The sequence below is a fragment of the Nomia melanderi genome, chromosome 3 (genome assembly GCF_051020985.1).
Source record: "Nomia melanderi isolate GNS246 chromosome 3, iyNomMela1, whole genome shotgun sequence".
Classification (NCBI taxonomy): domain Eukaryota; kingdom Metazoa; phylum Arthropoda; class Insecta; order Hymenoptera; family Halictidae; genus Nomia; species Nomia melanderi.
In genome coordinates, this window is record NC_135001.1 from 1,008,322 (window position 1) to 1,029,870 (window position 21,549).

Sequence of the window (21,549 nt, forward strand, 5' to 3'; positions counted from 1 at the left end):
ACGTATCAGTAAGTAGACTAAGCTACTAAAAAACAGATGAACTAACGCAATAAAATAAATTGCAACTAAAAAGAGATACTTTTTACAAAAACCTTCATTCCCAAATAAGTCAACATCGAAACCTAATTCATACCTCGACAATTAATTTCAATAAATTAAATCTTCGTATTCTCCTATATAAAACAATAAACAAAAGGAAGGCCTCACAATTTCTTATCTTTTCGTATAAATTCACTCTTTCCCGTAAAATGTCATCAGTTCAAAGGCACTCCACAGACACTGAAAAGAATCACTTCGTTTAAGCATCGCGAGACAACTGCATCTCCATCAAGCCATTATTCCGATTCACTCGATGCACCTTTGAAATTGTTTTACCCTCGAAGAAGACACTACTTTGAAGTCTAGAGCACTTTAATAAATCTGCCGATCGTCCTACTATCCAAAAATCCTTGCGCCCAATCTGTTAAACCCAAACGATTCATAATTTGTTCTGAAGGTAGATTTCTGGATGTATCTTTCAAATTGTTTGACCCCCAAAGAAAACACTACTTCGAAATCTAGAGCAAGTCATTAATAAATCTGCTGATCGTCCTATTGTCCGAACATCCCTGCGCCCAATCTGTTAATCTCCCCCAAACGATTCATAATTTGTTCTGATGGTAGATTTCTCGATGCATCTTTCAAATTGTTTGACCCTCGAAGAAAATACTACTTCGAAGCCTAGAGCACAGTCTTTAATAAATCTGCTGATCGTCCTATTGTCCGAAAATCCCTGTGCCCAATCTGTTAACCTCCCCCAAACGATTCATAATTTGTTCTCGAGGTAGATTTCGTTTTCCTCGACGGAACAATAGGCAGGCGATCGAGAAGAGGAGACAATGCGATTACGCTCGGTGAAATAAGGAAAAAAGTAGAGGAACACTCGAATCTTTCAACCCTCGATTCGCTTTGAACAACGAGATCGACGAGGGAACCTAGCAAATTGCTAAGTTTCCATTCCTATTCGATTTAAGGCACAATATCCTAACCGACCTTCACCTAGCCGCCAGCATCTTATTCCGGCTGGGATCTCCAATATTTTAATCAAAGCAATTTCCTCGGCTTCATCTCGCTGAAATTATTTTTCCAAGAGCCACGGCGGAGTGGCCCGGAACTAAGAAACCTCTCAAGAAGGCTTCCGCGTTCCTAGCTGTTAAAGAGTCGAATTTCAATTCTCGGGAGGGTGACCTTTCGCAGCCTAGAAGACCGGGATTCTCTATCCTCGTGTCCCTTTTGTTTCGTTTTGATTTGTAATTCAATTACGCTCGGGGAACGATTATCATCGATCTGTTACAATACATTTGGCCAAACTGCGGTGAGCCTGCTGTTCAATGCGGCTTTCTGTTGTTAACCTCTTGTGCTTGATTTCTCCATTTTCCATTTTTTAAACAGGTGATAATAAAAATACGAAATTGGGAGAATTGTGTATAATACGATGGCTTCGCTTTTCCATTTTTAAGCAGGTGGCAAGAAAAATGGGAATAAATAATTGCAAAAATTCTGCATAATGCGATGGTTCCATTTTTCCAGTTTTAAACAGATGGTAAAAAAAATAGGAATAAATCATTGGGAGAATTGTGTATAATACGATGGTTCCATTTTTCCATTTTTAAGCAGATAATAGCAGATGAAGGCGCGGATGATTTTTAAGCAGCATAAAAGTAGAAATACATAATTACAAAAATTCTGCATAATGCCATCATTCCATTTTTCCATTTTTAAGCAGGTGACAATAAAAATAAGAAGAAATAGTTGTAAAAAAAGCAAATAAATAAACGTAATTTGGCACTTTCAGTGTAAGGAAAAGCTTGACACTCAAACATTTAATAGATTTATACCTTTGATCAATATCCATTCGTTGGAACAGGAAAATATTAATGCGAAATACTAAGGATTTGCTTTAAGATGAATCGCAGTTATTTAGTTACAAACGAGCAATTAATTGGTCAAATCGTTTACTTTACGAAACGAAAAGTTGAATTATAGAATTCATTCTTCTCTACTCGGCAGTTCATGAATATTCACAGTCTGCTAATCATTGATCGCATTATAGTTTGGCTAATCGAGTCTGCTTTATTCTTATGCAGAACTTAAGTAATTACCACATTATTATCTTGCCAATTAAAGTGGACGAAAGTTGGCACTCAATTAGGAGCGAAATACTAGTTGCAACTCAATTATAATATTACGTAAGTTTGCTTTTGAGTAATTAGACTACGGAAGCTTATTCGCTTACACTGTATCCCATCCTATACGCAACTACAAATTACTAAATTGTGTAAATACACCTGAATTTCCGTTATACGGATGAACACCTGTTATCTGAACTCCGAGTTTCTTATTACAATGCACACATTTTCTACTAAATGTGTCACTGTATTGATATAGACAGAAATCTGCTCATTATCGTCTAGTTCGTAATTCACGTAAATATCTAGTACCATTTAAATGAAAAAAAAGCAACATCTAGTACAAACGTATGGTGTAACGAAATTAACCATCGTTAATTAAAGAACAACTCAGAGGAATTGCAATTAAATCGAAATTGTGTCATCTACGTATGTAATTACGAATGGTATCCGTTTTATTTCAGTTTGTCTCAGCTATTAAATTCTTTGGAACGTTAAAAGAGTGGAACGTTAACCTAATTGTCCTTCTCTTGTGCGGAAATTCTCTTATTTGAAGATTTTTGTCCCACGAATTTGCTCAGTTTATTTCATACAAAGGTTTCACTGTATTTCAATCAATATTAACATTGCACATACGTTAAAATGAACTGGATAAAATTCTTATATTGGAAATATAATAAAATTTTTCGTGCATTTTTTAAGTAATAAAATAGTTCAGTCCTCCTGCAATTTTGAACTATTTATTATTGTTATTATTGTTATGTATCTGTTTACTATTATTTAAATAATAATTATGATTATTACTTAAATAATAAATAAATAGATATATAAAAATAGATATAAAATATTAAAACTACAGGTGAAAATGACGTGAACTGTCTACGACATTCGAACAATGTTAGAAACCCGGATACACAGAAATATTATTCGATTTTTCGGAGCTGCTTCTCCTTGGAAAATATCGCGGACCGGTCAGCATGTTTTTCGGCGTGTTATTAATTTGGTTGATGCGGTCTCGGTAATGAAATTTGCGCGCAACGCGCAACCAAAGATTTCTACGTACCGTTGGAAATTGCGGGGAGTTACACGAAGCGGAAATCGAGCCGAAGTTACAAGCGGACAACGCAGCGAACGCGATTCATTTTATTTTCCCTGATGCGAATCGACGAAACAAGCTGTTACGTTCCTCTCGACTGTCTATTTTCCACCGAAATTCCTTACTTTCACTTCGTTCTCTTTAAATACCCGTTAGAAATGTCTTGGTGATTAGCAATGGGATTTAATTCGTAATAAAGATGTAATATACAGCGTCACGAAACTGTATTTACGTATATAGCTACACATTTTTGGCAAATTTCTAACTTTTCAAATGAATAATCAAAGTTTTGGACAATTTGTCTATCAAAAAGTGTTATAAATAAATAAGTAAAATAAATATAATGTACTTATTTATTCACTAAAATGGGAAAAGCCGTTTTCATTAATTAACACGTTGACTGCCACGAAAAACTTCAGAGTTTCATCTATCGCTTATTCTTTTGTAGTAAAGATAAAAAGGACCGATTACTTCCTTTCTAGCATTTCAATAATTAGGTCATCCTATCATCTATTTATTCACGCTATTGTACATTGTCATTCGACGTCAGTATTCTAACAAATTATAACTGTTCTCAACTAATTTAGAAGCTCCGGTTATCGATGACCACCGTGGCAGTCAACTAATTAAATCGAATTAACACATTAAATCAAAAACAAAACCGTGCAATTTTCAACTAATTTCCCTGAATATCTTCATTTAAAATACTTTAAAACCCACTACAATACTTTATCTTCTAGTATCAATAGCACTTCGAATTCCTCGAAGATGTAATCTGAACAGTAACACATAAAGACTGTAAACAACACTAATTTCACTGTCGCAAACTCGTACCAAAAGAGTCGAAACACCAACAACAACTGAAATATCAAAACATCAGTTTGTCGCAGCTATATCCACAAAGAGAGAAAGAGAGAGAGAGAGAGAGAGAGAGAGAGAGAGAGAGAAAGAGAGTTCTGGAAACGTTCTCCGTTTCGAGGAACACTGTAAAACACCGGAATCACCCGCTTGTGATTTTATTTCAGTCTGTCCGGAACTGCCATAAAAATGTTACGGTTTTCCCATTCTTTCCCGGGCATTTTTTTCATAACGTTGCTCTACGCTCCAAGATTTCTTCCGCTCACGAGGATTGGATTAAACAGATTTTCTCTGGTGCGACGTGAAATATTGAAATTCAGGCGAAGTCTACGCGAGCCAAAGGAAACGTCTGAATATAGTCCACGGTCGTATAACAGTCTAACAATGCGCGTGAACATTATTTCATTAGGGTAATGACCCGGGCTCGTGGGAATTACGAGTTACAATTCTAATGTGTGTTAAACGTGTGTGTACACCAAAGTCATGCGACGTGTTTTAATAAATTTTCGTTTTGATAACGTTTCTAATAAATTAAATAAACTTTTAAGTCTGCGTCCCTCGCGTTGAGATAACAGTTGGCAGGAATTTTAAATTTCGCGCTTAATGTAGGAGCGATTGTAAATATTATTTTTTAATTTATGTTGGCTTTGATTCATACAGTGATAGAAATATATTTAATTCATTGCTTTATTAGAGTAATTTATTAATTTAACTGTTATTCCAGGGTATCTATGTAATTTATGGAATAGATTAACTGATTTTGTAACAGATTTCATTTGTAACTGTGAATCACTATTATAAAGTATCTTGAGAAACGATTTGGCGGATTGTTCGTTGAATAAAATGATTTATATAGCTGACATTTAATGCATTTGTTAAATCTATGCATAGCAATATGTCGTTATAATTTGTATGAAGGAAATCAACCGAATAAATCTATTTCAATAAATATCCAAATATCAATTTCATTGATTGAAAACGTAAGAAAAATCCTCCATTTCACATACAAAATTTCGAAAAATTTGAGTGACCCTTTAATATATTGTTTTTTATATATTTTTATATATTTTTATATATTTATTTTATATTTATTACATATAATACAGCATAGTATAGAAATAATAATCAGAAGTCGTTACCAAATAACCAAAACTAACCTATATCTAAGTTCCAGGAACATTACGCGCGTAGCCATTTTGTCGCTGTTTCATTCGAAGGCAGAGAATAAAGATGTCTCGTTTAACCAGCACAAAAAGATTATTAATTTCGCATAGTAAATTCCTGGAGAGGAACCGACCGGTAACGCAGTAGTTTTAGGCGGTAATATTTCTTTAGAAGTCCGTTCAGCGTGGAAAATAAATTACCTATGGCAGTTCTACTTAGCCGCCGAAGTTTTTCCCTAACGATTTTCACTCTGCCCTCTAGCATTACGGATCGACAAAGAGATAAGGTTAATGACCTCAACGATTTCCGATATCAACGAGTCGGGAAATAGGTTTACCACCAGTAAATTACTCGTATCAGTACACAATATATTTCACCCGTGATGCAGTATAGAGTATCAACGCATCTTTGCGGGAAGAGGGAAGAGAGACTCGCTATCAGCTGAAAATCGGTTACCAGTTCCTTTTCTGGACGAAATTTTGTAAGGTTTTGTGAGGTGAAGGCACCAGTAATGTACCTGTTATCTATATATATTCGATAACTCGTTCGCACTAATTCACCAAAGTCTACTGATTCATAAAATTCTAGTAATTCACGAGAACTTACTAAATCATCAACCTAAATGTGTATAAATATATAAACGTGTATAATATATAGGTATATTTAGGTTGATTTAGTAAGTTCTCGCGAATTACTAGAATTTCAAGAATCAGTCGATTTTGGTGAACTGGTACCAACGAATTAGTAAATAGCAGTGAATTAATACCTTATACATTATTGTATGTTGCAGTAATTTGATAAAGTACAGTGTTTTAATTAATGTAATAGTTACTAATGTATTAATATAGACGTGTGATTTCAGTTTGGATATAACATCTAATATTAATGTAATATTAAGATAAATAATTTTCATTGTGTTATATATAATTTATTTACCTCGACTTTGCATTAATATTACAAAATACAATGTATTGATTAACGTAATAGTTATTAATACATTAATAACGTGTGAATAAATTACGGTAAATTATTATTAAAGGTAAATAAATTATGTATAATACAATGAAAATTATTTGTATGGATTTTGCATTAACGCGAGAACAAAATTGTTTCTCGTTTTCACCCCAAGTTTAAATCACTTAACACAAAATATTTCTCAATATAATTTTTTCAATTAATTGTACCACCTGTCCGCTTTGAAATCCCCTTTGTGTCTGTATCAAAGTAAATCCCAAAAGCAGGAAAATGCTTGCCATCAAAAATGTTATTCGCGAGAAACTCGTTGAATTATGGAAACGTTTTCCGTAAATATTTATGAATGTAAAAATGCTTCTTCACGTTTATGGGATTAATTTCTAAGTGATCGACAGGAAATAAGTTGTCCTAAATATTAGGCTTTTACGAGATTCATTATTCACCTCGCGCGAAAATTATGATCGTACCTAGAGCGAAGGCGTCAGCGCGGAATTTCTAGCAACCTGGTTACTACAATGATAATACAGATCCCATTACGCGTGGTCACAACGAGCTCTCTATGCTAAATTACAATCACGGCTATCGAACGCGTTTGTCCGCTAATTTCCATTACAATTTACGGCGCGGTTAATCTAGAACTTTACAACTGCCTATTATTAAACGACTTTAGTCGATGCGAAATAATTCATTTTTACGGATGTCGTTAATAAAACTATTAATAGAAACAGGCTGGAAAAAGTTACTTAAACATACTTACTTTGGCTAATGGTTTCTAATCTAAAATATCAGAGAAACAACGAATATTAAAAATATGTTAAGAGAAATAAAGATTAACACATTGCGGAGTAACTAATTTTTAGAAAACTAAGAATATGTTAAAAGAAATAAAGATTAACACATTGCGTAGCGGCTAATTTTTGGAAAACTGAATTGTGCGGATCTGAACTTACATCACTAAACATAGAAAAATTCATATATCATATTGTTATGTAATATATTTTAATATATTTAACATTTTAACCCTTTGCAGACGAATGTCGACATTTTGCTGAGATCAAACTCTCATGTTTGCAGTATCAAGTTGCAAAAAAATGATTTAACTGCTGCAACAGCAAGATTTAAGCAGCAAGAATTAATACTTAAGTGTTTAAGCATTCGATACCTAAGTTGGCGGAATCTCTAGAAGATTATTTGAAAAATCTTTGATATTTTTAATATGTTTTAAATGCTGCGGTAATTGGCAAAGTTGCATAGCTAAGTGTCTTCATAATTTCTCGTTGCCAGTACGCAATACATTCACAGAAAAATAGAACTATTGAGTTCAATCATTTATATATACGGAGTGTTTTATTAAAACAAAAATCTTTGTACATTTTAACACGTTATTTTAATACTGTTATAGAACCTATCAAGAAATTTCAATGATACCAAGGATGTTTAATGAAGGATACTATTTATATTGTACAAGGACATCTTGAACATCTCAATGATTTGGGCAAACTTCCAAAACAGCCCTCGAAGTTGAAGATGGAGAATATAATGCAGTTTTGAGATACCTTGGAAACTAACATGTAGATAATATACTTGTTCTAATTAGGATCACGAGTTCAAACGCATAAAGAACTAATAATATATAGAAATTTTGCTTGAATTCCGAATACAAAATTGTAGTCTTCTTTGCGAATAATTTATTTGGAAAAACATTATTCGATTTTAATGGAAATTTATGTGTACGATTCGTACGTACAGGAAGAAGTACTTATTTGCCCATATATTCTCGAAAAAATCAGCAACATTGACAATGTTTTCAGCAATTATTCTGTGCTATGAATCACTGGTTGTCGATTGGAAAGCTTGAAGAGATACCGCAGTTAAAATGTGACACGTGCTAACCACCACTGCAGTGCGCTGTAACGAATACGTGGTGAGTCACGCAATTGGGCCGAGGTGATATCTCGAGGTCTGTTAGAGATAGAAGAAAGACAGGAAAATGTTGAATTATAGAGGAAGATCCATTTTCCTACAACTATATTTTCTCCATAAATATTTTTCCCTGAATGCGTTACTTTCCGAGATACTTCGAAAACTGTATTTTTAACCCTCAATATTAAAGCTTGCTCTTATCCCTTTAACACGGAAATGGGTAATAAAAAAGTTTACGTACTAAATACGTGATATAAATAAAACGTATAAATTAATTTATAATTAATTATGTATTAATATATACTTTTGCTTTTAAGATATCAATAATTGCGAAACAAATCAAAACCAGTCATTTTCACTGTTAATTAACACTAGGACTACCGAGTATTTAATACAATTAATACAGAATCCCTCTAAAAATTGTAACAATAGATTATTCTCAGTTTCTTCAGACATTCATTCAAGTATCCAACTGAAACTATTTATGTCCAACATCATTTCGAATATTCAATACTTTTAAAATATCAATCATTATAAAACAAGCAAATCGAAACCAGTCATTTTAACTATTACGCTAGTTTCGGTGTTAACTATTCGGTAGTTCTAGTGTTAAACAAACAACAGGGAAAGGAAGCAAAAAAACGTGGAAAACCGACTCGAAGATAGGCGCCTGGCCCTTCCTGCTACGTGGCGAAGAAACAAATCAAAACCAGTCGTTTTAATTAGTGTAGCTGGTTCTTGTGTTGAATGCTCGGTACTTCTAGCGTTAAAAAAAAACAATAGGGAAGGAGAGTAAGAAAACGTGAGAAAGCGATTCGGCATGAAGATAGGCACTAGCCCTTCTTGCTACGCGCAAAGAAACAAATCAAAACCAGTCATTTGAACCCCTTGCCTTACAATGACGTGTCAGACTCGAAAATTTTAAACAGAATCGAACGCGCACGAATGATTACTCGTTTCTTCTGAATTAAAACTAAATATTATTCTTCTGTTATCAATTATTATACTTTATAGTAAAGATTATCATTTTATTGTATCAATTATCTGTATGATCTAATATATTCAAAATATTGAACACTTTTCGATTCTTTTCGCTTTATTCGTGTACCACGTGAATAACATTTATTAATCAAATTTATCGTGTCCAAATACTTGTTGCTACAAAGGTAATAATCAATTTAATAAACAAATACTGAAAATATTCAAGTGAGAACTATTATTAGTTGATTCGGCTTTTTAGAAATAGTGAAAAGGTATCTTAAGGTAAAAATTAATGGTCGCGTTAGAATTAATTGGAGTAGATTGTAATATCGTACCGTAGTGATTCCATTTTTATGAAACTCGACACGTGTCGTGCCATCTGTGTGGTTCAAAACATGTTTGTTATTTTTCAGTGTCGTCAACAACGTTGAGAGGTGATTCGGTTTTTTAGAAATAGTGAAAAGGTGTCGATTGTTTGAGGAACAGTAAATCATTTGATTTGGTGATGTGATAATTAACCCTTTGCGTTCTAGGCGCCTTTCAGTCGTGGATTTGACGAATTGTGGAGTTTTATGTTTATTGTTGAACTTTGTATAGTGTATCGGTATATGGAATATTGGAATAAAATTGTTCTGTGTATTGATTTATGTGTGATTTCTCGTCAAGTTAGTTTTAGAAATTGTTGAATATTTCTAGTGAGATACTTGTGGAGTACCTTTAACCCTTTGGTTAAACTAGTCGTCGAAGGAATTTTTATATATATTTTCTTTTAGAAGATAGGGATTAATCGATTTGATAGTTTGGTAGTTCTTGCGTTAATTTTTTTGAAGATGCTGACGAAGTATGTATATATTTGCTGTTAGTTTAATTATATTAATATTTTCCATGGTTTCCTCCGACCGTGTTTATATCGGTGAATTTGTATCTGTTTGAACGATATGAGCTGCAAGCAATTGGAAATTATAATTATCTCTGTGTTTGAAAAGGAAATCGATATCGAAGAGATTAATTACGTTATATCAGAAGATTCTTGTAAGACAAAATAAAATTTTTGTTCACGATTACATTGTGTATGCTTTAAATCCTGTCTGTTATTCGCTAATTATCTTGTTCCACAAGATTGAGCTATAATTTCAGATGAAGATTAAGTATTACCGCGGCAGCAATTTCTAGAAAGTGATTTCATTCCTTGTATTTGTAATATAGTAAAGATTATCATTTTATTCTTTTGCTTAATAATTATTAATGTCAAATCGAACATAATTGAGAAATAAATCGTAGGGTAAGGGGTTAACTAGTACGCCAGTTCTAGTGTTGAATGCTCGGTACTTCTAGCATTAAAAAAAAACAATAGGGAAGGAGAGCAAGAAAACGTAGGAGAGCGACTCGGCATCAAGATAGGCGCTGGCCCTTCTTGCTACGCGGCAACTCCGTCGAGAAAAAGGCTTCGAGCCATCGCGACAATGCCCTCTCGTCGGACTTAATACGGTCGATTGAGGAATGAATGAAAATGCCACGGGGTTGGGAAGAGGCTTTCCCCCGAGCCGGTTCCGCCCTGCCACGTGATAGAATATTCGCCGGGGTATTATTCAAATTACTCTGAACTGACTGGCGTCGACTTCGGCCGCGGATCGTTTGTAACAGGGCTGGACCGGAATTTCGACTGTCACCGATAAAGGATGAGCTTGAACCGCGTCTCGACAAGAACGTTCCCCTCCGTTGTCGATACGCGTTCAGCAGCACGCCTGGCCACCACCCGCTAACCGAAATTCCCCTGAACTTCAAGCGGCGCGCGGCCCGACTCGCAATCTTTTAAAGGCTTTCAAATATATTGAGATCTGACGGGAAAATTCAAGAGACGCGTCCGGATAAACGGCGATGCCAGATCGGTTACGTCTTTAATACTTTGATTGCCACGGTGGTCACCGATGACCGGAGCTTTCAAATTACAAGAAAATAAATATTACTTGAAAGATAATAGATTTCGAATACAAACTTTCTGCAACGTAAATAACTAGATAATAGAGTAATATAAGAATTTTCATATCAAAGAATTAATCTTGCTTTGTATCTTCGCTATAGAAAGGATAAGTGGTACATAAAACGCTGATGTGTTTCGTGGCAGTCAACGTATTAAATGGGAATCTTTGTTAAATGCTTCGGATTTTTCGGGATTTAGGGATACGGGGAAGGAGTTGCGTGTACCTGGACACTGATGGGAGAAGGGTTCTGTTTGAGGACTTCGAGTTATTGTTTTTCTTCTTTGGTTCTTGTGATTTGATGTTGTTCTCATTTAATGCGATGAGGAGGATTCTACTTGAGGACTTTCAGTTATGGTTCTTCCTTTTTGGTTCTTGTGTACTCATTTAATGTAATGAGGGGAGAGTTCTATTTAAGAACAATTGATTGTTTTTTTTAAATTCTATTCACTTGATATTGTCCTCATTTAATGCAATGGGATGAGGGTTCTATTTGAGGACATTGAGTTATTATTTGTATTTTTTAGTTCTTTTCATTTGTTATTGTTTTCATTTAATGCAATGAGAGAAGGGTTCTATTTGAGGACTTTAATTTAATATTTTTCCTTTTTGGTTCTTGTGATTTTGCTATTATCCTCATTTAATATAATGAGAGAAGAGTTCTACTTAAAGATTTTGATTTATTGTCTTTCTGTTTTAATTCTTTTTATTTATTATCGTTCCCATTTAATGCAATGAGAAAAGCGTTCTATTCGAGAATTTCATTGCAGTAATCGTTCTTAACATTTTGAATCGCTTCTAATAGGAAGGATTATGCATATAATTGCCACAATTCAAGAAATAAGTTAACCTGTGAAACTAAACCGAACGTTGAAAGAATGAAGCAACGTGACTCCTTTCTGCGCTGTGATATAGGTCAGCCTTACGTAATAATCCGACCTGCATAAAAAGGCCATATTTTCGAATAAGTGCTATTTATGCGACACGTTCCGGAGCAGTGTTTTCGTGGGGTTAGCTGGCGTGACAAAAAAAAATCGATTGAAGCAGCTGTAAAGTACACGGAAGAAGGAAAATCGTTTGTGAACAAGTGGCTGAAGAGATAAAGAGACTAAAACGTGGTGCGATACAGGCAACAATGGATAAAGGGATTAAACGAATCGTAAACCTAATTACGACAAATACTCGACTACTGCTGCACAGATCGTCCTCCAAATTGAAAAAAAACCTGTTAGATTTATCGCGCGAGAACGTTCGTGCCTGCTTCAGTTTTTATTGCGTCAAATTCCAGAAAGCAACGGAGGAACTAGAATCTTACGGAATACACATTTAAAAAAGAAACTTTTGGCACTCGAAAATATTACCTGGAACTGGGACAACGTTAACTTTCCTGATGAACCTTCTTTTTGAGTACAAACTCCTATTAATTCTGCTTGGACATTTTCATGGAGGATACTCTTCCAACGAACCGTGAAACGCTCTGCAGAAGTGTACGTTTTGGGAATGCATCACCAAAAAAGGACTCGTGGCTTTATGGCCATTTATAGGTCATTGGAATGCGACCAGAACGATCAAGATCTACCAAGAAAGTTTGTCGAAGTTAGCTCACGGATTTCAGAAGACGCAAATCTGATGCTAAACGTACCGTAACCGGTCGAACGACCGGTTTGAAAATTTCAATTCAAATTCCGTATTTTCTGTAGTACATTTAACCCACTGCGGACGAATGTCGACATTTCGGGATCAAGCGTACATGTTTCGAAGATTAAGTCGCAAACGAATGATTTAATTACTCGAACAAGAGATCAGCATGTAGTTCTCGGTTTTCCCATAGTTCAACCGTTTGAGTGCCACGGACTTTCAAAAACCAGGTCGAAAACTTTCTATTTTTACAAAAACAAGTTTTAAATAGTGCGATCGTTACATTGTTCTAGTCTTAGGTGAGTAATGACAAAAATAAAAATGAATAATTAGCAGGAAAAGAAATAAATAACCTTCATCCGATTCTACGAACTGATAGCCTGGCACTTTTAGGCAGTGTCACGGAGAACCGCCATCTTGTCACTTGCGACACAAACGGTTAAGCACTTCATATAGAATTTAGCTTCATCTGCTGAAGGTTTTGTGTATTCCAAAGAATCTCCGTTTTAATTAATTTTGCATCAATTCTTATATCGCCTTAATTAGTTTTCAATCTTCTTCAATTGGTGCCTTTCCTTTTGTTTCAGTTTGCATTGAAAACAATTTATCCTCCTTGTTTACCGTTATTTTGTAACGAATTATTTAACATAGTGTACAAAATTTAATTTTGTAGGTTATAGTAGGTTATAATGACCATTTTGCCTTTCAGCGTTGTTCAAACATGTTTAAATGTTTGTAATGTCATTTAAATTTATTTCATTGTGCTCAAGAATGTCTATGGGACAACACTGTGCAAGAAGTTTGACAAATTTTCATAATTGAGACACGGCAAATATTAGTAGTTGAAAAATTGATAACACAATTTGGCAAGACATTGTCAAATGGAATCTATAGTTGTGATAATATGAGGACAATCTTTACAAACAATCAAATTTACCGAATTTAGATACATGAAGCATTAATTTACTATGTCCTTATACGACGAAGCCATGACCGTTAACACGTTAAGTACCACGAAAATCTTGACCATTTCTCCGTACAGTTTTTCTTTTGTAGCGAAAAGCAGGTACAATTATTAATTATTTGCCGTTACAATCCTTGCATTTTCATTCGACATCGGCTATCGTGCATGTAACGATTATTTTCAATTAATTCAAACGCGTCGGCCATCAGTGACTAACACGGCGCTTAACGTGTTAAATAAGGAACTCGCGTAAAAGGAGTGCCGCGCAAACGAAGGGACAGGTGTACCGCGACCGTGGGAACTGCAAGCTCCAGCAGCGTAATTACTTCTGGAAAATTGAGATTTTTCAACGAGTCTCTTTGCTTTAAGCCCGACACCGTTGAACCGCCGCCAGGGCAAACATCAATTTTGATGTGCAAGTTTAATCGAAAATCGTTCGCCGTGCGCTGCCGAGAGCAGTAATCCCTCGCAATGCGACAATAGATTTATGCGGCCATAAATGTGTTAAACGTGAAATCGCCGTGACGAGGGGCGCAGCCAGTGTTCATGAACGTCAGAGCGAAACCGCTTGCGGTTTAGCCAGGATTGACGAAACGATAGGAACAGGTGTCTCTCGCGCGGTTTCTAATTCAGAACTACGGTGTCACTTCGAAATTTCATAGGTACACCCGAGCCACGCGCGCCTAATTCCCGACACGTTCATACGATTAACCCATTTGCATCATACAAAAAAGTGGAAAATTTGTCATCACCACCGCAAATGTTTCAATTGCAAAATAAAAATGGTTCGAAGCGTATAAAATAGTAAAAACCTATATAGCCACACGGCAATTGTTGCATTCATAAAATATATCTTTCCCTTTTCTTGTGATATACAAATTACACAACGGTGGCACGCATATATGCGCTCATGAAGCGAATGAGTTAACACTTAGCCAACCAAATCGGAAGATCCCCCACTTTTCACTTAGCAACGTATTTTACGCATTTTATTTTGTTTGTCTTTTCTTTTGTTATTTAGCAAGTCTTAGTGGGACTATTTGCAATTCATCAAATACGGTTCTTGTTTTCACAAAACACAGTTTCTAACGAAATTCATTGGATGAGTTCAATTGAAGATAATAGAGGAGGTTGTAGATACAGTTCTTTTTAGGCAGTCGCCTCATTTGAAGATGATCAATTGGTAATAGAAAAATACAATAGTTTTCTGTTTTGTTTTGTGAGAAACGAGATTTCTTGATTCCGGTACGCACCGTGTTGGCAAAAGTTCCTTGGAAAAAATTCCAAAAACGATCTAACCAAGCAGTTCTGCATCCATGATACGTTTCCGTAAACTTTTGTTGCGATAATTAGTTTTCTTTTCACGTTAAACAACCGGTTCACTGCTGCATGAATTATGCGTTAATCCTTATTGAATAATTCATGCGCGTGCTCCGGAAGATAGGGGCGAATTTATATACAGGAATGCTGCGTTTGACGTTTAATGTTTGTAAATGGTAAATATTATGTGACATCAATAATGCAATTGGAATTACGGATATTCGGTTCGATACAATTTTCTATAAAATTCGGAATACCGTTCGTTAAGGTAATAGGAAACAATAACATGGCCTTTCAAAAACATGTAGCTTCGATGGGGGAGTATTATTTAATAGGAGGTTAAATTGAATTGATTTTTAAAGGAGTGGAGATTAGATCGAATACAAAAATACATTATGTAATATATGTAGTAAACAATATATAGTACATAATAAATTTAACTCAATCTTGCGGTATTAAATATAATTGCTTGACGTTTCGTGTCTTTAACTGAACATTCAATTAGTCCAAAGTATTTTATTCGTGAAACAATCATTTGTACTACATGAGAAAATGTCAATAATAGTCTCAAATTTGTACAAATATAGAAAATGAAAGATTAATCAAATCTATCAGAAAATCTTCGAATTACTTCAAAGTACAAAAATTGCTATTTACCCTTTGCACTCGAAAGTTTTTCACTTGAAATATTCAATACTTTCCAATTAGATGTAGACAAGATTAATTTAAGATTAATTTATCAAGAAATCACACATAAATTAGGGAACAATGCTATTTTCTTTCAATATTTCACGTATTCGCGCAGTATACAAAGGTTAATGGTAAATACAAAACTAAATACATGTTCTCCATTTTTTCCATTTTGTGTATTTCCCTTTATGAAATCGTGCGGCGTTCAAAGTATTAATATATAGTCTAGTTTAATTTCGATATTGGTAAGATGGAAATCTTTATCCGACAAGTGGGTACGCACTCGATTAAATTCGAAACGCAAACGTTGCTTAAGTGACAAGGGTAGTTTCGTACGTCATATTATACTTGGTGTTAATATTGAAATCATGGTCACCAAGGTGTCAAAGTGTCACGTATCTGCTGGCAGTCACGGAACAAACAATAATTAACTATAGCACTGGGCATCGTTGATTCATGAGACATCGCGGTATGCGTGGCACGCCACCCTGAATAGCGGTCACCCCCTAATGACTTGTCACGCGTCAATCGGGGAATAACTCGACGCGTCTCTTTCGCCAAGTTTCGTTCCCTGCACATTGGATTTTGCACAGCAATTAACGTAATAATTGTGTTTAGAATCGTATTTAATAACGCGAGCATTTCCGACAATACACGCGACATCTTTAACCCTAATCGGATCACGATGTGACTTTGAGTGACATTTGAACTTTTTACTTAAATTCTTTGATTATTTCATATTGCATTTCCAAAAGTGTTTTTCGGCTTTTCAAATTTGGACCCTAACAGAAAAACAACAACATTTCAACCCCTTGCTCTACGACTTATTTTTCAATTACGATCGACACAACTACTTTGCTATTAATAATTTATTGAATAGTTTGCCTAGATTTGCTTTAAATTATAATAATTGATAACAAAAGGATAATATTACATTTGTATTCACAATAATTGACGAATATTTATATTTGTTAAGTTCTGTTTAAAACCTTCACCATGAGTCTCACGCTTTATTATAAGGCAAGGAGTTAATCATTCCTTTCATTCTCATAAGTGAATGAGAGTCACGTGGTGTGATTCGTTATAAAAACACGTGGCACGATTAGGGTCAACTCTGATTCGAACGGCACGAGAGATTTAGCTATGAACATTAACGTGTTAACAGTAGAAGTACTGAGCATTTAATACGATTAACGCTAGATTTACGGAACCCGTTAATTCGCCGGATATCGAATTTTTTAAACCGTTATTTGGTAACGGTTAAGCCGATTTTGATTGGTGCAATTATGGGAATACACGGCGCAATACTCTGGTTTTGTATCTATGGAGACCATGATTGAAAATTCAATTTGTGTGTTGCTTAATTAATTTCTTCAATAATTTCTCAAAGAAATATTTGTTATGTTTTTAATAATTGCAGAAGGAGACATTAGGATTGGGTCATTTTGACCTGTCTGGTAGTTTTAGTGTTAACATTTCACCGTCTGGTAGTTTATTAATTTGTTGTTATTGCAACGGATACTTTGTTATCTATTATTGAGGTAGAAGTATTACATTGTACTACTGTAAGCTTCCACATTATTATATAATTTGTTAAATGTTAGATACCCTTCTCGAAATTAAAAGAAAAGAAGTGAAGAAATTAATTAAAAGTGATAGCAATAATATAAAGCAAATGCAGCAGTATAATTAATGTCTCGTTCTAATAAAGCATAGACCGGATTTTGAAAGTATGTAGATAACTCGAATATAGATCACGAGTTTCTGTACCATGGGCCAGATTACTATTTGAAATCCAATTTCAAATGCTCCGCAGTTCAATCGCAAAATGATTAAATTCTATTAATAAAGCATTGTGTTCGGACTGCACTGTACGCGATGAAATAAGATTCTAATGAATTCAGAGTTTCATTTAGATTTTATTCTTACGGTGCGATTAAACTAGTGCAGTAACGGGGAAAGCTGGGGAAATTTCATTATAATAATCGGGAATCTCGTGAAAAATGTTTCATAAAAATGTTTAGAAGATTGATTGAATCATTTCGAAAGATACCTATCTTTCTATTTAACATGCAGTATTAAGAAATACATTATTCTATATTACAGATCATTAGAAAGAAAAGTATCGTATTTTATGTATCGAAACACCACTTCCCATCAGAACCTTTGCATCCCGAAGGTACATTAAAGTACCAATTTCATTAACATACTGCCATGACCCAAATACGCCTAGTTCCAATTTTTAATTTTATTAAGAATAACGCGATTTAATCATTATGCGTGCACGCCCTAGTGGTTCCACAAGAATCTCTTATTTAAACACTCCAGGAATAGATACCCAAAACAATAACACCCATAACACACAAAAATGGCGCAATTTAGGATATAGTTCCAATTTTTTAATTTCATTTAGAATAATCAAATTAATCATTATGCATCAACACACTAATGATTCTATAAGGGTATACCCAATCATTTGAACCTCTTAAACACCCCAGCAGTAGGTACCCAAAGCAATGATACCCATAACACATAAAAATGACGCAATTCCAGACACAGTTCCAATGTTTAATTTCATTTAGAATAACTCAATATAATAATTACATGTAAACACCCTAGTGATTCCACAAGAACATACCCAACCATCCTCTTATTCAAACACCCCACCGATATCTACCCAAAACAACCCCCACAACACATAAAAGTCCAACTCAAAACCCAAAACCTCCAAACACCATTCCCCCAATCCAACTGGCATCCAACATCTAGAACATCTTTTCTCTCAATCTGATTCAACCGTACATACTAGATTGGTTCGAAAAACGTAGGGACAAGAAAGGCAAAAAGGCAGTCCCGCCGAAAAAGATTGACGTTAACGCGCGCCCGCTTATCTGTCCGTCTGCCACGGACGGACGGACATTATGACGGTCTCCTTTCAAGGAGTTCTATAGCTCTGCGTGATTTTTCTCCCCGCGTCTCTGGTAGCTCGTTGGTTTTTGCCGCTCGCAGCTCGCAGCCTGCGCGAGAAACGGTTCTGACGTTCATCGATCACCGGCCGCGTACAGATACGAAGGCGTTTCCGTTTCTATGCGTGTCGTTGCACCGTCGACACCTATTTACCGATAGCTCCGCGGACAAAGAGTAATTGCCAGCTTCGCAGGCTCTTGTCCTGCCATCAAAGCCCGCGCCAGCCGCAGACCATGAATACTCTAATTTGCGTGCGTGAAAGCGTCCCCTGCTCGCCGCGGACGTTCCGCGTCGCATAAATTCATGGCGCTACGAAGAACGCTCGAAAACTGCCTCCACGTTAATCGAAAATCACGCAATCACGCGTGTTTCACTTTTCGAAGCTTGTCACACTTCACGCTTTTTTGTTATATCCACGCTGGCTAACTTTTCTGCTCCGCATTGCGGATATTTCGGGGATTCTTGGTTTGGGATGCTTTTGTTCTTCGAATTAGGGGATGCGTCGAAGTTTTTGATAGTTGAGTCGGTTTTTTAGAAACTGTGAAAAGGTGTATTGTAGTATCGTAGTTTCAAGGCAGTGGGATAGTATTCTGAAAGACAGGAAGATATTTCAGGGATTCTTGGTTTGGGATGCTTTTGTGTTCAAATTAGGGGATGCGTCCAAGTTGTTGATAGTTGAGTCGGTTTTTTAGAAGCTGTGAAAAGGTGTATTGTAGTATCGTAGTTTCAAGGCAGTGGAACAGTATTCTGAAAGACAGGAAGGTGGCAATAAAAGAGAAAGGGACTGATGACCAGGCCCAAGGGTTGGCGAGTTTTCCCGAGCGATGCGTAAGCGGGGATGAGTGTGTGGTGGTGAGAGTAGGGTGCGGTTGAGAGTTTGTTGGAAGTCGAGTGAAAAGAATGCTGGTGGGGGAGAATGATTTTTAAGTGCGGATGGCGAGAGTTTTTGGAGAGCGTTGGCTTTAGAAGAGAGATCTGTACACTGCGACCTATATCGTTTTTATTTATTTCTATCTCATTCGATTAACTATTCCTATGTTTTCTCAAGTAAAACATAATTATTTACATTAATACCACAGTATCTTAACGTAAGAATTAATGGAGTAAAATTAATTGGAGTTGATTGCAATATCGTAACTCGTAATGATTCCATTTATATGAAACTCTACACGTGTCGTGTTATCTGAGTGGTTCAAAACACATTTATCACTCTTCAGTGTCGTCAACAACGTTCACGTCAAACCGTCAAAAATAGTGCAGTATTAATAGTATTAAAAACACAAGAAATCTGATGGATTTAAAAACTGACCAATAGACGTCAGAGTGCAAACGATACGATGCAATTTATTCAGTCCATTAATTGTCTTGTTGTATAAAACGCGACAATTATCTGTATGATCTAATATATTCAAAATATTGAACACTTTTCGATTCTTTTCGCTTTATTCGTGTACCACGTGAATAACATTTATTAATCAAATTTATCGTGTCCAAATACTTGTTGCTACAAAGGTAATAATCAATTTAATAAACAAATACTGAAAATATTCAAGTGAGAACTATTATTAGTTGATTCGGCTTTTTAGAAATAGTGAAAAGGTATCTTAAGGTAAAAATTAATGGTCGCGTTAGAATTAATTGGAGTAGATTGTAATATCGTACCGTAGTGATTCCATTTTTATGAAACTCGACACGTGTCGTGCCATCTGTGTGGTTCAAAACACGTTTGTTATTTTTCAGTGTCGTCAACAACGTTGAGAGGTGATTCGGTTTTTTAGAAATAGTGAAAAAGGAAATCGATATCGAAGAGATTAATTACGTTATATCAGAAGATTCTTGTAAGACAAAATAAAATTTTTGTTCACGATTACATTGTGTATGCTTTAAATCCTGTCTGTTATTCGCTAATTATCTTGTTCCACAAGATTGAGCTATAATTTCAGATGAAGATTAAGTATTACGCGGCAGCAATCTCTAGAAAGTGATTTCATTCCTTGTATTTGTGTTTCTGTAATGAGAAGCTACGGATCTTTTACTCTTAGATGTCTTGCAAATTCAGAAAGTTTTATCAAAGTCGCGGTAGAGAGATTGCGTAATTCCTGTAGCGAAGACAGCTCGTTACTTGTGAAATTGGAAAAGTGTGGGAGATTATAATTAATTTTTTGAACCTATACCGGCAGATATTAATACCTCGCACGGTCGTAATGAAAAATGGTAAGCTGTGAATTGGTAGTTCGGACTGGAAATAGCTTTGTAAATTGAAAATTATATTTGTTTAAATATAGGAATGTACATATAAATTTCACATCCATCAATTTTATATATGTATATTTCTATATTTTTATGAATATTCCCTTCGAAATATTTCTCAAATATGTTGCTGTGACTACAAATGTTTAACACAAATCTACAGTATTCTACTAGGTTTACTTTTAGTAGCCACTATAATTATCATCATACTATTATATACAGCAATTACAGCCTTTCTAAAAAGTACAACGAACTGCAATATCGCGGAATTCAACTCATGTGCACGTGTTACCACAGTTTCCGGCGAGCACGTTAAATATTTGAGTTCTTTCGCGTATGTCTATATACGCGAGTAGACCGCGGAAGTTACTGCAAATTTACAATTTTAGAATTTTAGAATTTTAGAACAAAGAGCAGATCCGGATAAGAGTGTTAGATATGTCCTCGTGCTAAATTCAACAAAGGACGAGCCATTCGATTCGACAGTTCCCCAGGAAAAAGTATTTCCTCTCGCGTTTCACTTCTTTAACATTAGCAATGTTCCAGGAAAAAACTTAATCATTGTTATCTACCGTG

General features: G+C 35.3%; 1 protein-coding gene across 16 annotated transcripts in view; it reads right to left on the bottom strand.

Moving 5' to 3' along the window:
- LOC116431829 (uncharacterized) overlaps positions 1–21,549 on the bottom strand; it is a 223,503-nt gene that overhangs the window by 34,285 nt on the left and 167,669 nt on the right. The window lies entirely within an intron of this gene.